The sequence below is a fragment of the Bos javanicus genome, chromosome 7 (assembly GCF_032452875.1).
Source record: "Bos javanicus breed banteng chromosome 7, ARS-OSU_banteng_1.0, whole genome shotgun sequence".
Lineage (NCBI taxonomy): Eukaryota > Metazoa > Chordata > Mammalia > Artiodactyla > Bovidae > Bos > Bos javanicus.
In genome coordinates, this window is record NC_083874.1 from 14,129,364 (window position 1) to 14,144,962 (window position 15,599).

General features: G+C 46.8%; 1 protein-coding gene and 1 non-coding gene across 3 annotated transcripts in view; one reads left to right on the plus strand and one right to left on the minus strand.

Annotated features, from left to right (window-relative positions):
- Nucleotides 1–15,599, minus strand: part of OLFM2 (olfactomedin 2) — a 78,101-nt gene that overhangs the window by 21,488 nt on the left and 41,014 nt on the right. The gene's annotated exons all lie outside the window — the stretch shown is intronic.
- LOC133252206 (small nucleolar RNA SNORA70) lies at nt 12,255–12,389 on the plus strand. Its single transcript, XR_009737829.1, has one exon. It is a non-coding gene; the product is annotated as a small nucleolar RNA SNORA70 (small nucleolar RNA).

Consider the following 15,599-nt stretch of genomic DNA (forward strand, 5'->3'; position numbering starts at 1 on the left):
CAGGAACCAGGTTCTAATTTCTCCCTGAGGTTTCCCTGGCTCCCAGCCTGATGCCTAGCACGCAGTAGCTGCTGCACAGACACTTCCTGAATGAATGAACACGTGAATGACAGTCATTTATTTCTTTATCTTCCGCACTCCATGTTCCACAGGCATTCCTGCCAGAGGCTAGATCTAGAAAAGTTCACAGAGAAATAAAAGCTCTTCTCCTTTCAGAAAGGTTCGTTTTTGATCCTTTCTTTGTAGACATCAAGGATTTATTTCTTTAATATTTAGGGGCTTTTGTACCAAAGGGAAGTGACTACGTCTGCATCAGATGTCTCATTTTTAAAGGCATGTGAGAGAGATCTTTCTAGCAAGACGGAGGTTTCTTCCTTGCCAGTGCCATCATTTGATTTCTCTGTTTCTCCCTCCCCAGCTTTCAGGCAGGGGCAGAGTGGAGGGGTGAGGGAACTATGGAATTATCCACATTTTGATGTCCTCTCTGTCACCCGAGGAAGCTTAATTAGAAGAACCTTGCAAAGTTTACCGAGGCTGAAGCAGCCTCAGGACCCGGTGTAAACAGCGGCATGGCTGGTGATGGAGATAAATTGTTATTGTTGTTGTTTAGTCGCTAAATTGTGTCTAACTCTTTTTTGACCCCATGGACTGCAGCCCACCAGCCTCCTCTGTCCATGGATTTCCCAGGCAAGAATTCTGGACTGAGTTGCCATTTCCTTCTCCAGGGGATCTTCCTAACCCAAGGATCGAACCTGTGTCTCCTGCGTTGGCAGGTAGATTCGTTACCACTAAGCCACCTGGGAAACCCAGAAATGAATTAGAAGTTTTATTTCCCATCCCTCTGAATGGCTCAATATTTGCCACAGGGACCAAGAGACCAGCCTTTGGGTATACACCGCGTGCACATTTTTAACATTAGTTAGTCAGAAATGGGAATGCCCTTAAGCCAAGCAGTTGGGAGTCTGGCTGTTTTTTTATTTCTCAGCTCTGGGAGGCCAAGGTGAAGCCAGGGAATGGAAGAAAAATGTACACGTCGAGGTCATCTTGCTCCCCCCAACCAACCCCGCAACCATGGTCCCTGCAGCTGAAAGACACCGAGCCAGGTTTAATCTCTCACCCGAAGTTTGTCAGAAGTAAAAATGAGCCTGGGTGAGCTTTTCCGACACTTCTCCTGACTTACAGGAATTCAATTTCTGGCCTGGGCATAAATTTGCCGCCAACAGTCCCCGCTGTGGGGGATGGGCCCATTGGCTGAGGTTGGATTCCTGAAATCGATGCGGCAGTGCGTGAAAAAGGTCGTCATGGGGGAAATTGATCTTCCGTGGCTGGCTCAGGAATTTCACGCTAGGAGCCAGGGACGCCCTGGCACAAAATGGAGGCATTCGCTATGAGGCTCCTGGGCGAGGGATGAAGGGAGGGAGGCCTTGAAGGCTGGACAGTGCAGTCAGGAGGTGACGATCTGCTGGCTAATAACTCACAGAGACAGCCAAGCATCAGCACTGTCTGCAACTGACTTCTGGAGGCTCCGTGGGCGCCTCTGGGGGTGGCAAGTTAATTTGGGATCCAAAGCTTTGATCATTTGGTTACACCTTGGATACATATTCCAGGGTTTCAAAGATGGGCATTCAATTCCCCCAGCCAAGGTGAGGCAACAGAGCATGGTCATTTAGGGTGCCAACTCTGCAGCCGGGTTGCCTGAGTTCCACTCAGCTCTGCTGTGTGACCTTGGGCAAATGACTTAACCACTCTGGGCCTCCATTTCCCCACTTGTACTACAGCACTAAGCATAGTACTGATGCAGGACTTCCTTGGTGGTCCAGGGATTAAAAATCTACCTGCCAATGCAGGGGACACAGGTTCAATCCCGGGTCCAGGAAGGTTTCACATGCCAAGGGGCAATTACTGAGCCTGCGCTCCGCAACAAGAGAAGTCACCACAACGAGAATCCTGAGCACCGCAACTAGAGAAAGCCGTCAGGCACGAAGATCCAGCACAGCCACAAACAAAACAAATATATGAATCTGTTTGCAGTGAGGGAGGAGGGGGAGAACTGTTCAGCCCATGACCATGTGTGAGCAGGGAAAAGGTCTGGTCAGGAAGATGGTTGAGGGTGGATCAGCCAGAATGAGACAGAGAGGCAGAAAAAATCCACCAGCAAGATTCAACTGAGCACATCAGGGGGCTGACTCAGCCCCTGCTTTGGAGTTTTCCAGAGCTTTCAAAGAAATAGATCTCAGAAAAAACAGCCCCAGCCACGAGGCACATCCTCCGCTCAGAAAGGGGAGGAGGCAGTGCTGGCCACCAGGGTCACCGGAGCCCTTTGTTAGCGAGAACGGGCCACTTGAAGGGAAATCGATCCTGGCTAAGCACGAAGCAGCTGCTCCCAGCCAAAGCTGCTACAGAGAGGCCCTTTGCACCCTCTCCTCCGGGGCTGGGACAGGAGCCAGCAGGAGCCCGGGGATTGTTCTGCCAGGTGGCGGGTCTCGGAAGGGCCTTCAATCAGCATGCATTGTGGCCGCTGGCTCCTACGTCCGTCCAAAGTGAAGTTTCAGCATCACCTGCACTCACCAGAGATCCGGCCTCATATGGAATGGTTAACATTATCATCAGCCTTGCCAAGTGCCATCCATGTGCGTGCGTGCATGCTAAGTTGCTTCAGTTGTGTCCACCTCTTTTTTACCCTATGGACTGTAGCTTGCCAGGCTCCTCTGTCCATGGGATTCTCCAGGCAAGAATACTGGAATGGGTGGCCATTTCCTTCCCCATAGCATCTTCCCAACCCAGAGTTGAACCCGAGTCTCTTGCATCTCTTCCATTGCAGGCAGATTCTTTACCACTAGAGCCACCTGGGAGGCATTATGCATGCACATCTATGCCTGAGGAAATTCCCAGAGTCACCTCTTAGCCACATGACCTTCAGCAAGCAACTTGAACCTCACTGTGCCTCAGTTTCCCATTTTTAAAACAGGGCCAACAGCAGCACCCACCTCTTAGGATTGTAGTGGAGGTGAGTGGCACACAGAGCTTCAAACCATGAGTGATAAGAACTGTGGAAGGAGACTTCCCTGGTGGTCCAGTGGTTAAGAATCTGCATTGCAATGCAGGGAACATGGGTTTGATCCCTGATCTCAGAACTAAGAGCAATTGAGCCCATGCAATTACTGAGCGCACGCATCACAACTAGAGAGTCCGTGTGCTACAATGAAAGATCCTGCAACCCAGTGCAGCCAAATTACTTAATTTTAAAAAGGCGTATGTTCTCCTCTAGGAGTTTTATAGTTTCTGGTCTTATGTTTAGATCTTTAATCCATTTTGAGTTTATTTTTGTGTATGGTGTTAGAAAGTGGTCTAGTTTCATTCTTTTACAAGTGGTTGACCAGTTTTCCCAGCACCACTTGTTAAAGAGATTGTCTTTAATCCATTGTATATTCTTGCCTCCTTTGTCAAAGATAAGGTGTCCATATGTGCGTGGATTTATCTCTGGGCTTTCTATTTTGTTCCATTGATCTATATTTCTGTCTTTGTGCCAGTACCATACTGTCTTGATAACTGTGGCTTTGTAGTAGAGCCTGAAGTCAGGTAGGTTGATTCCTCCAGTTCCATTCTTCTTTCTCAAGATCACTTTGGCTATTCGAGGTTTTTTGTATTTCCATATAAATTGTGAAATTATTTGTTCTAGCTCTGTGAAGAATACTGTTGGTAGCTTGATAGGGATTGCGTTGAATCTATAGATTGCTTTGGGTAGTATACTCATTTTCACTATATTGATTCTTCCAATCCATGAACATGGTATATTTCTCCATCTATTAGTGTCCTCTTTGATTTCTTTCACCAGTGTTTTATAGTTTTCTATATATAGGTCTTTAGTTTCTTTAGGTAGATATATTCCTAAGTATTTTATTCTTTCCGTTGCAATGGTGAATGGAATTGTTTCCTTAATTTCTCTTTCTGTTTTCTCATTATTAGTGTATAGGAATGCAAGGGATTTCTGTGTGTTGATTTTATATCCTGCAACTTTACTATAGTCATTGATTAGTTCTAGTAATTTTCTGGTGGAGTCTTTAGGGTTTTCTATGTAGAGGATCATGTCATCTGCAAATAGTGAGAGTTTTACTTCTTCTTTTCCAATTTGGATTCCTTTTATTTCTTTTTCTGCTCTGATTGCTGTGGCCAAAACTTCCAAAACTATGTTGAATAGTACTGGTGAAAGTGGGCACCCTTGTCTTGTTCCTGACTTTAGAGGAAATGCTTTCAATTTTTCACCATTGAGGATAATGTTTGCTGTGGGTTTGTCATATATAGCTTTTATTATGTTGAGGTATGTTCCTTCTATTCCTGCTTTCTGGAGAGTTTTTATCATAAATGGGTGTTGAATTTTGTCAAAGGCTTTCTCTGCATCTATTGAGATAATCATATGGTTTTTATTTTTCAATTTGTTAATGTGGTGTATTACATTGATTGATTTGCGGATATTGAAGAATCCTTTCATCCCTGGGATAAAGCCCACTTGCTCATGGTGTATGATCTTTTTAATGTGTTGCTGGATTCTGGTTGCTAGAATTTTGTTAAGGATTAAAGATCTAAACATAAAACCAGAAACTATAAAACTCCTAGAGGAGAACATAGGCAAAACACTCTCTGACATACATCACAGCAGGATCCTCTATGACCCACCTCCCAGAATATCGGAAATAAAAGCAAAAATAAACAAATGGGACCTAATTAACCTTAAAAGCTTCTGCACATCAAAGGAAACTATCAGCAAGGTGAAAAGACAGCCTTCAGAATGGGAGAAAATAATAGCAAATGAAGCAACTGACAAACAACTAATCTCAAAAATATACAAGCAACTCCTACAGCTCAACTCCAGAAAAATAAATGACCCAATCAAAAAATGGGCCAAAGAACTAAATAGACATTTCTCCAAAGAAGACATACAGATGGCTAACAAACACATGAAAAGATGCTCAACATCACTCTTTATCAGAGAAATGCAAATCAAGACCACTATGAGGTACCATTTCACACCAGTCAGAATGGCTGTGATCCAAAAGTCTACAAATAATAAATGTTGGAGAGGGTGTGGAGGAAAGGGAACCCTCTTACACTGTTGGTGGGAACGCAAACTAGTACAGCCACTATGGAGAACAGTGTGGAGATTCCTTAAAAAACTGGAAATAGAACTGCCTTATGATCCAGCAATCCCACTGCTGGGCATACACACTGAGGAAACCAGAAGGGAAAGAGACACGTGTACCCCAATGTTCATCGCAGCACTGTTTATAATAGCCAGGACATGGAAGCAACCTAGATGTCCATCAGCAGATGAATGGATAAGAAAGCAGTGGTACATATACACAATGGAGTATTACTCAGCCATTAAAAAGAATACATTTGAATCAGTTCTAATGAGGTGGATGAAACTGGAGCCTATTATACAGAATGAAGTAAGCCAGAAGGAAAAACACCAATACAGTATACTAACGCATATATATGGAATTTAGAAAGATGGTAACAATAACCCTGTGTACAAGACAGCAAAAGTGACACTGATGTATAGAACAGTCTTATGGACTCTGTGGGAGAGGGAGAGGGTGGGAAGATTTGGGAGAATGGCATTGAAACATGTAAAATATCATGTATGAAACGAGATGCCAGTCCAGGTTCAATGCACGATACTGGATGCTTGGGGCTAGTGCACTGGGACGACCCAGAGGGATGGTATGGGGAGGGAGGAGGGTTCAGGATGGGGAGCACATGTATACCTGTGATGGATTCATTTTGATATTTGGCAAAACTAATACAATTATGTAAAGTTTAAACATAAAATAAAATTAAAAAAAATAAAATAAAAAGGCGGGGGCCTTCCCAGGTGGTGAAGTGGTAAAGAATCCGCCTGTCAATGTAGGAGACACAAGAGACTTGGGTTCAATCCCTTGGTGGGGAAGATCCCCTGAAGTAGGAAATAGCAACCCACTCCAGTATTCTTGCCTGGAAAATTCCCTGGATAGAGGAGCCTGGTGGGCTACAGTCCTTGGGGTTGCAAAGAGTCGGACACAACTAAGCATACACACACAAATCCCTTGCTATAAATTAAAGATAATCCTAAAAGTAATCACAGCAAAAACAAAACAATATTAAAAGAAAAAACAGAACTATGGAAGGTCACCCCCTGATAGGGTTGTCTCCTTTCATCTCACAACAGTTGTGGGGTGCAGGGGGTGTCCTAAGTAAAAGGTCAGGGAGGAAAGTAGCAGAACCTGACATGCCATCAGTCTGTTGGGAGACAGTAGCCACACTAGATGGTTCCATGGAGAAAATTTAATATGGGGAGTGTGGTGCCAAGGACCCTTAAGGGCTGGATGAGGGAGGTGGGGAAGGGAAAGTGATCAGAAGAATAGCAATTGTAATAAGCTGCAAGGTTGGCAGGGCAAAGGGGGTTACTAGAGCTAGACCAAGGGAAGGGACACAAGACCACTACTGCAGCTAAGTAACAGGGACAGAAATCCCCTGACTTCTGTTTTCCTCCCACTTACAACTCCTACCACGGCTTCCCATTGGCCAAACCTAACAGGGAGCCAGTGAGCAAGGGAACCTGGGAAATGTAGTTTTCAGGGGTCAATTTCCCTCAGATACCAAAAACAAGGTAAGGGTACCTAACTTAGAGCCCAGGCTGCCTCTTTCTAAATTCTGCTCCAGTCAAATGTCCCATTTTATGCCTCACAATAATAAGTCTTTGAAGGAACAGTGATTCTTCTTTAAGGGAGGTAATCAGGGACGGCTTCCTTGAGGAGGTGATTTTAAAAAAAAATTTTTTTTATTTTTCTTGTTGAATTTCCCTTTTATTTTATTGGCCACACCATGCAGCATGCGAGCTCTTAATTCCCCAATCAGGGATCAAATCCACGCCCTTGGCAATGAAAGCATGGAGTCTTAAGCACTGGGCCACTGGGAAATTCCCCAAGGAGGTGACTTTTTTCCTTCAAACTTTAAATTTTTTATTTTGTATTGAGGTATAACTGATTAACAATGTTGTGGTAGTTTTAGGTGAACAGTGAAGGGACTCAGCATATACATGTGTCCATTCTCCCCTAAACCTCCCATCTAGGCTGGCACGTAACACTGAGCAGAGTTCCATGTACTAATACAATAAGTCCTTGTTGGTTATCCATTATGAATGTAGCAGTGGTACATAACCTTCCCAAACTCCCTGACTATCCATTCCCCCCAGCAACCGTACGTTCATTTTTTAAGTCTGTGAGTCTCTTTCTGTTTTGTAAGTAAGTTCATTTGTACTATTTCTTTTTAGATTCCACATATAAGAGATGTCATGATATTTCTCCTTTGTCTGAGTTACTTCATTTAGTATGACACTCTCTAGATCCATCCGTGTTGCTGCAAATGGCATTATTTTATTTTTTTAATGGCTGAGTAATATTCCATTATATATATACATACATACATATATATATATATATACATACACACACACACACCCCCCACACCTTCTTTATCCATTCCTCTGTCCATGGACATTTAGGTTGTTTCTACGTCTTGACTATTGTAAACAGCCAATGCAGTGGACACTGGGATGCATGTATCCTTTCAGATCATGTTTTTCTCTGGAATATGCACAGGATGGGATTGCAGGGTCATTGGCAGCTCTATTTTCAGTTTTATAAGGAACCTCCATACTGTTCTCCATAGTGGCTGTACCAATTTACATTCCCACCAACAGGGAAGGAGGGCTCCCCTCTCTTCACACCCTCTCCAGCATTTGTTCTTTATGGATTTTTTTTGATGATAGCCATTCTGGCTGGTGTGAGATGATGTCTCATTGAAGTTTTGATTTGCATTTCTCGAATAACCAGCGATGTTGAACATATTGTCATGTGCCTGTTGGCCATCTGCATGTTCTCTTTGGAGAAATGTCTATTCAGATCTTCTGCCCATTTTTTGAGTGGGCTCTTTGTTTTGATGCTGTTAAGTATCGTATGCTGTTTGTAAATTTTGGAGACTAGTCCCTTATCCGCCACATTAAACTTAGGTGACTCTTAACTATGAAGGAGACTTTCTCAATCCCCAACTCTCTGCCTGGCATTTGTGACAGCGGATATCAAACTATATTTGTTGGCTGGTGTAGTGTATGACGCACTAGGGAAGAAGTGTACAAATACAAGGACCTTATGTCTTGGTCACGACCATGTTCCCAGTGCCTAGAATAGCACTTGGCACATAGTAGGTGCTCAATAACCCTCATAGCTCAGTTAGTAAAGGATCTGCCTGCAATGCAGGAGACCCTGGTTTGATTCCTGGGTTGGGAAGATCCCCTAGAGAAGGGATAGGCTACCCACTCCAGTATTCTTGGGCTTCCCTGGTGGCAATCAGCTGGTAAAGAACCCACCTGCAATGTGGGAGACCTGGGTTTGATCCCTGGATTGGGAAGATCCCCTGGAGAAAGGAATGGGCTACCCAGTCCAGTATTCTGGCCTGGAGAATTCCTTTTTTTTTTTTTTTCATTTCATTATTTTTTATTGAAATATATATACTTACAACATTACACTCATTTCAAATATACAACATAATGATTAGATGTTTTTATATGTTGTGAAATGACCCCCATGTGAAACCTGGTTACCATCTGTGCCCATGCAAAGTTATTATAATATTATTGACTATAATGTATTTTACATTCCCGTGAAGGAGAATTCCATTGACTGTATAGTCTGTGGGGTCACAAAGAGTCAGACATGACTGAGCAACTTTCACTTCACAGGTGCTCAATAAACGTTTGTACAATAATTTTTAAGACCTTGAAGTGGTGCTGCTTGCTCTGTAAATTAAGTAGTAGAGCTGGAATTACGAACCAAATTCTGTGGCACTGTAGAGAGGCTGGTGTTTCTACTCTGCCGTCTACCAGCTACCCCAGGACTGTCCAAAATCTCTGCATCCTTCAGGGTTCAGAGTAAACATGGTTGGTGTTTAGTCTCTAAGTCATGTCTGACTGTTTCAGCCCCGTGGACTGTAGCCTGCCAGGCTCCTCTGTCCATGGGATTTCCCAGACAAGAATACTGGAGTGGTTGCTGTTTCCTTCTCCAGGGGATCTTCCTGACTCAGGGGTCGACCTGCATCCCCTGCATTGGCAGGCAGATTCTTTACCACCTGGGAAGGCCACCTCTGAAACATTACCACCCCCGAAAAGCCTCCCCATCTCTGCAGATGGGTCAAGGTCCCCTCTGTGTGTGTCTCCAAAGTCCCCACCCCTCCCTTCTTACAAGGTTCTTATATCTCATAGTTTTTCTTGCCCGGCTGAGTGTCTGCGTGCTCTTTCAGGCTGTGAGCTCTAAAAGAGCAGAACTAGGTGCTCTTTCCCGCTGTGGCCCCAGGACCAGCACATGCTGGACAGATAGGCAGGCATCATCAGGACATGAATGAACAAATGAATGGACAAATGAATGCCCCCTATGTACTCTGAGTCCTCCAGATGACCTCCTTCTCTCCTACCCTCCATACACTGTCTGTTCTATTCTCTCAGGGATTTCCTCCCTTCTTCCCATCCCTTCTCAGGTGAAGGCAGGGGTTTCAGGTTTCGAAGGGATCATGGGGTCCAAGGGCTTCCCAGGTGGTGCTAGTGGTAAAGAACCCATTGCCAATGCAGGAGAATCCAAAGACATGAGTTCGATCCCTGGGTCAGGAAGATCCCCTGGAGAAGGAAATGGCAACCCACTCCAGTATTCTTGTCTGGCTAATCCTATGGACAGAGGAGTCTGGCGGGCTACAGTCCTTGGGATTGCAAAGAGTCAGACACCACTGAAGCAACTTAGCACACAGCACACACACATGGGCTCTAAGGTGGGCTTCCTGGTGGCTCAGATAGTAAAGAATCTGCCTGCAGTGCAAGAGACCTGGGTTCGATCCCATGGTCAGGAAGATCCTCTGGAGAAGGGGATGGCAATCCACTCCAGTATTCCTGCCTGGAGACTGAGTGACTAACACACATGGGGTCTAAGGCAGTTGAATGTGTCTCAGAAGCACAGAGATCCCAGACCATGAAGACCTGAGTTCAGATCCTGGCTCCTCCAGTTTCTAGCTATGTGACCTTGGCAAGTGATTCAACTACTCTGTGCCACCGTTTCTGCATCTGCCAAATGGGTGTGATGGCAGTGCCTTCCTCTAGGACCATGGGAGAATGAGGTGAGCTATTCAGAACTGCTTCTGGGCTGTATCTCTTCCTCACAGCTCCCTTCTGCAATGTCTAGGCAAGTCTGGGAAGCGGAGGGCTGAGCCTCTGGCAGTTAATGAATCCAGAAAGGATCTCAGCTGTGTCAGGGGAGCCCCAGTGCCAAGTTGGCCTGATTTTTATCCCAAGAGAGCTGAGAATGGGTTCTGGTGTCAGACATCTGCGGTGTGATTGGCATAAATGCCTGGTGTTCCCGTGACCCTCTTTGTTAGAGCCTGGGGGTGTAGATGTTCTTGGGGCTCTGCCCAGATCTCCTTATAATGGGGCACACCCGCCCCACAGATGCTGAGAGTGGAAGCTCAGAGCTAGCACTGCTGACCTTCTCTGGAGACCTGCCCTTGGCTTTCGGGAGCTACCACAAGCCTGAGATGCCTCAGAGGCTTCCTCCACCCCTAGGAGCAGCCAATGGTTAATTGATGCCAAAGCCTACCCCTCGGCAATGCAATTTACATTCGAGAGCTTCCTCCATCCTTGTGGATCACGCCACTGTACCTGAGTCCCCTTCCTAGTCCCACTTCTCTTTACCCCTCCCCCTACTCACAATTAGTCATGTGCTCCAAATCCCCGTCTTGGGTTCTGCTTCTCACAAACCCAACCTAAGATGAGGAGAAACAATGAGCATTCAACAGGAGAGGGCATTTATGTGAGTGTCCCTTCAAAGCTCATCTTCACACCCAGGCACCAGGTTCTGTCATTTCCACCTACACAGGCCATCCATCAGCTAATCCCGAGAACAGCTCTTGCTTCAAAATGTATCCCCAATTCTGCCCGGTCCACCCAGCCCACAATGTGCAGTCCTTATCACTTTCCAAGGCTTGCTGTGCTGCATTTTATTGCATAAGATGTACTGCCCCTTGACCCTACATTAAAATTTATCTTGTTTCTTGTCTGTCTCCCGTGATGCTGTCAGCGTTCCAAGGGCAGCATCCAAAGGATGCTTATTGCTTTCTGTGTTGCTGTATCTGCAAGCCAGAATGGGGCCTGGCACCCAGTAGGTGCTCAATAAACATTTCTGGAATTAAAGAATGAATCCCTTAAATGCATTCATTTAGAAACAACTTTAAATGTCTCTTTCTCTTACCTGTGTGTGTGTGCTAAGTCGCTTCAGTCATGTCTGACTCTGTGCAACCTTATGGACTGTAGCCATCCAGGCTCCTCTGTCCATGGGATTCTCCAGGCAAGAATACTGCAGTGGGTTGTCATGCCCTCCTCCAGGGTATCTTCCCAACCCAAGGATCAAACCCACATCTCTTGCATCTCCTGGATTGGCAGGCAGGTTCTTTATCACTGGCGCCACCTGGAAAACCCATCTTTTTCTTTTACCTCTCTACACTCAGAATCTATGCACTTTTTGCTCTCTGGATGGACATCTTAGTGCAGTCACCTCTGCCCTGGTCCCCGCGATCCCACTCTCGCCACCCACAGAGCATTCCCCCCTGCAGCAAATAGAGGCCACCTACAAGCGTAAGTCAGATCCTATTCTCCCTCTGACCAGAAGCCTCTATGACTCCCACCCTCACTTGTAAATTGCAAAGTTCTCCCACAACCCACAAGGCCTTGCATAATCTGCCCCTGTCACCCCTCTGCCCTCACCTCCTCTACGCTCCCCCTCACTCACTGTTTCAGCCTCACAGGCCTCCTCACTGTTCCTACGACACCCCAGGCACGCTTCTTCTACATCAAGTTTTGCACCCACTATTCCCCCTGCCTGGAAAATGTCCTTCCATTTCCTTTATTTAACGTCATTTTTTCAAGAGGCCTCCTTGACAGCACCCCCCCACCTCGCCCCTGTCAAAACAACGAATGTTTCAGCACCACCCATTTCCTTCTTTGCTTTATCAGCTTCCAACACACTACATCATTTATGCATTAATTTTGTGTGTTATCTCTCTTCTTTTCTGGAATGTCAGGCAGGGGTCTTAACCTGTTTTTGTTCACTGCTGTATCACCAGTGCCTAGAATATTACCTTGCATACCACAGGTATTCATTGGTTACTTTAAAAAATGTGCATATTTGCAGCCAATTAATCCAACTGTTCTCTTTTCCCCATGGGGGCCTAGTGTTCAATGGCTGCAAACAGCAGCCCCCTTGGTAGTGTAGGCAGCCTGTTGTCTATACAGGTTGCCCTAAGGGACCTTGGAGACAGTCCTTTCCAGTGGACATTCATGAATGGCATGCTAGTCCCAGTCTAGCCTCCAGACAGGTGTGTGAAGAGCCTTTGAAAGCCCCAGGGCACAGTGGGCAGGTCAAAATGTCCATCTGCACCGAGCTGCAGAACAGGAAGTGTTTGATTGAGGACCTCCGCAGGGCCAAGTTCAAGTTCCCTGGCCGCCAGAAGATCTACATCTCCAGGAAGTGAGGATTTACTAAGTTTAACGTGGATGAACTTGGAAACATGGTGGCAGAAAAGCAGCTCATTCCAGGTGGCTACGGGGTCAAATTCATCCTTAATCACTGCCCTCTGGACAAATGGTGGGCCCTGTGTTCACGAGAGCCTGGGTGCTGTCCCCACCTTACTTACGCGTGTGTGCTAAGTCACTTCAGTCACGTCCAACTCTTTGCGACCCTATGCCTGTCAGGTTCCTCTGTCCATGGCATTCTCCAGGCAAGAATACTGGAGCGGGTTGCCATGCCCTCCTCCAGGGGATCTTCCTAGCCCAGGGATCGAACCCTCATCTCTTGCGTCTCCGACACTGTAGGCAGGTTCTTTACCGCTGAGCCATTGGGGAAACCCCACTGGTAGCATTAATACCTTCTTTTTCCACCCACTGCAGGTGGCAGGTCAGGGAGAGGAGACTAAGCAGAGTCAGCCTCATCTCAGGCTGGAACCCAGGTCTCCTGCATTGCAGGTGGATTCTTTACCACTGAGCCACCTACTAATGCCCACCAATAAATCCTACTTTCCTATCCAAAAAAAAAAAAATTTTTTTTTGCATAGCAGGACTTCTCTGGAGGTCCAGTGGTTAAGACTCTATGATTCCAATGGAGGGAGCACGGGTTTGATCCCTGCTCAGGGAACTAAGATCCCACATGCCACATGGGACGGCCAAAAAACAATTTGCCCACACCCTATGAGGCAGGGACTCTCAGCACCACCCCCACAGAGATGAGGACACTGAGACCCGCCAAGGGACGTGCCATGCTTGGTGGGTCCAAGAGTGATCCAGAGGCATCTCTTTGGGTGTGTGTGTGACTGTATGGGATTCTGAGTTGTGTGTGCTGGTCTGAGCCCGAATGCCTGGATCTATCTGGACGCCAACACCAGAGGAGGCTGCCTGGACATGTTCAGGCAAATTTTGCCTGTGAGTGTGTGTGTGTGGAAGGGAGGCAGCGGACCAGCTCCCAGACAGGTGGGAATGTGTGTGTGCTCAGCTGTGTGGGAAAGTGTGTGTGTGACAGCGCACAGGACGAAGAGGATTCATGCATCCACAGCCAAGCTCTGTGTGTGCATGTGTGTGTGAAGAGGGGAGGGACAGCTCTGGGAGGCTTGGATGGGGCTGGAGCTGAAGTCAAAGGAATGTGGTGGGTGAGGGAAGAGCCCCGCCAGTCACAGGCCTGTTATTTATAGACGGATCCTGGTTCATAAATTCCAAATGTTTTTTTTTTTTTTATCTCCCTCACTGCCAGGCCCTTATAAATATTCATGAGTTTCCTGCCTCAGAATATTCAAGTAGTCAGAGGAGGAGTGGGGTGGGCCATGAGAGGGGAAAGAGAGGGTCCTGGTGGCAATGAGAGGATGCACGGGTGGAGAGGACTGGGCTCTCTCTGGAATTGCCTTCTCCCCTCGGGGCTCCTCTTCCAATGCAGCTGCTGAGATGAGGAAGGTTCTCGGCCAAAACGGAGATCTCTCAATGCCTATTACTATTCTTTCCCAGCGTCTGTGGAAAAATACCGCCCACTCTGGGGGCAGAGAAGGCGTGTGTGCTGTTTTCTCAGCTCTGACGATAGCTCCGGCTTGGAAACTTCTTACTCTGGGACCCCCTGGCTCTGAAGTGGGTGGGAGACCCCTCAGACATACGATGAGACAAAGGAGCTCTAGAGGCAAACCCTCCTGTCCCATCCCATGGAGGGGATTAGGTCCCAAAGACTAGTCCGTAAGGGAAGAAATAAAGTGTGTGTGTGTGTGTGTGTGTGTACCTGCATCTGTGAGTATCTCTTCAAATGTGAAACAGATTTGGCAGCTGGTAGAAGTGTTCAAAAATTTTCCAGTTCTCTCTTGGGCTCAGGATAAGACTCTACTTCCCCAGTGTGGCCCTGGGACTTCCTTTAGCCAATGCTGTGTGGGTGGAAGTGATCTCCGGGGAAGAGCTCTAACAGCCAGTGCGTGATTTGCCACATTCTTGCCTCAGTAACTGTGGAAGTGCATGTGGATGAGAAGCCTCCAGCAGTTGGCCACATGAAGCAGAGACCCCTGCCAACCGGCATGTAGCATGAGCAGCTGCTCATTTGGTTGTGCTAAACCACTGAGATTTGGGGACTGTGTGTTAGGCAGTACAGCCTTGCTTGCTCTGACTGGCACACAGCCTGAGTGTGTGAGATGGATGAGTGGCACATCTGTGTCCATGTGGCCAAGAACACACGTGAGTGTGTAGCCAAGTACAGGCCTAAGTGTGCAAGCATCAGCAAGTGTATGGAACTGTACACATGAGTGTATAAAATAGGGACTGAGTAAGAGTGTGCAAGGCTCTGTAGGTGGGTAAAAAAAACGTGAATGTGAATGTCCAGGCACTGCACTGCACTGCACAACTCCAGGGGGCACTGTTCTCTGAGAACATATCCCCTAGAGCCAGGGCATTGCTGTAAACATGAAGGTATCATAGGGTGGGAGGCTGCGTCTGAATGCGCTGCCTTGGCTGGCTGGCAGTGTATTTGTGATTCGTTCTGTGCCCGTGTGTGTGTGTGTGCAAGGATTTATACACGGCTACTGTATCAATGTGCATATATGTGCAAAGCGTGTTGCTGTGGGTTGAGGAACATGTATGGGCTTGGATACTACGTGTGTGTGTGCTGCAGTGTGAATTGACCCCCTGTGTGTGATGAGTCTGTGTGACGTGAAAGCACTGCTCTAGTCTCCATCAGAGTGGTCGCAGTCAACACGGAGGCGGGCATGGCCACCTTGGGTATTCCCAAGCTGTCAGCTCTGCTGAACATGTTTCTGGGCTCAAGGGCCTGAGCTGGCTTCAACTTACATCCTAGGATGACCTGGCATTGGAAAATAAAATACACTTCCCCTCATCAGTCCTGGGACATGCTATGTCATTTACAATGGACATTAATCAGCAGTACTCCACGGTTTGAGCAAACTGGCTCAACAGGTAGGGAGATCCCTGCTCTCCTCAACTTCCCCAAGAGAAGCAC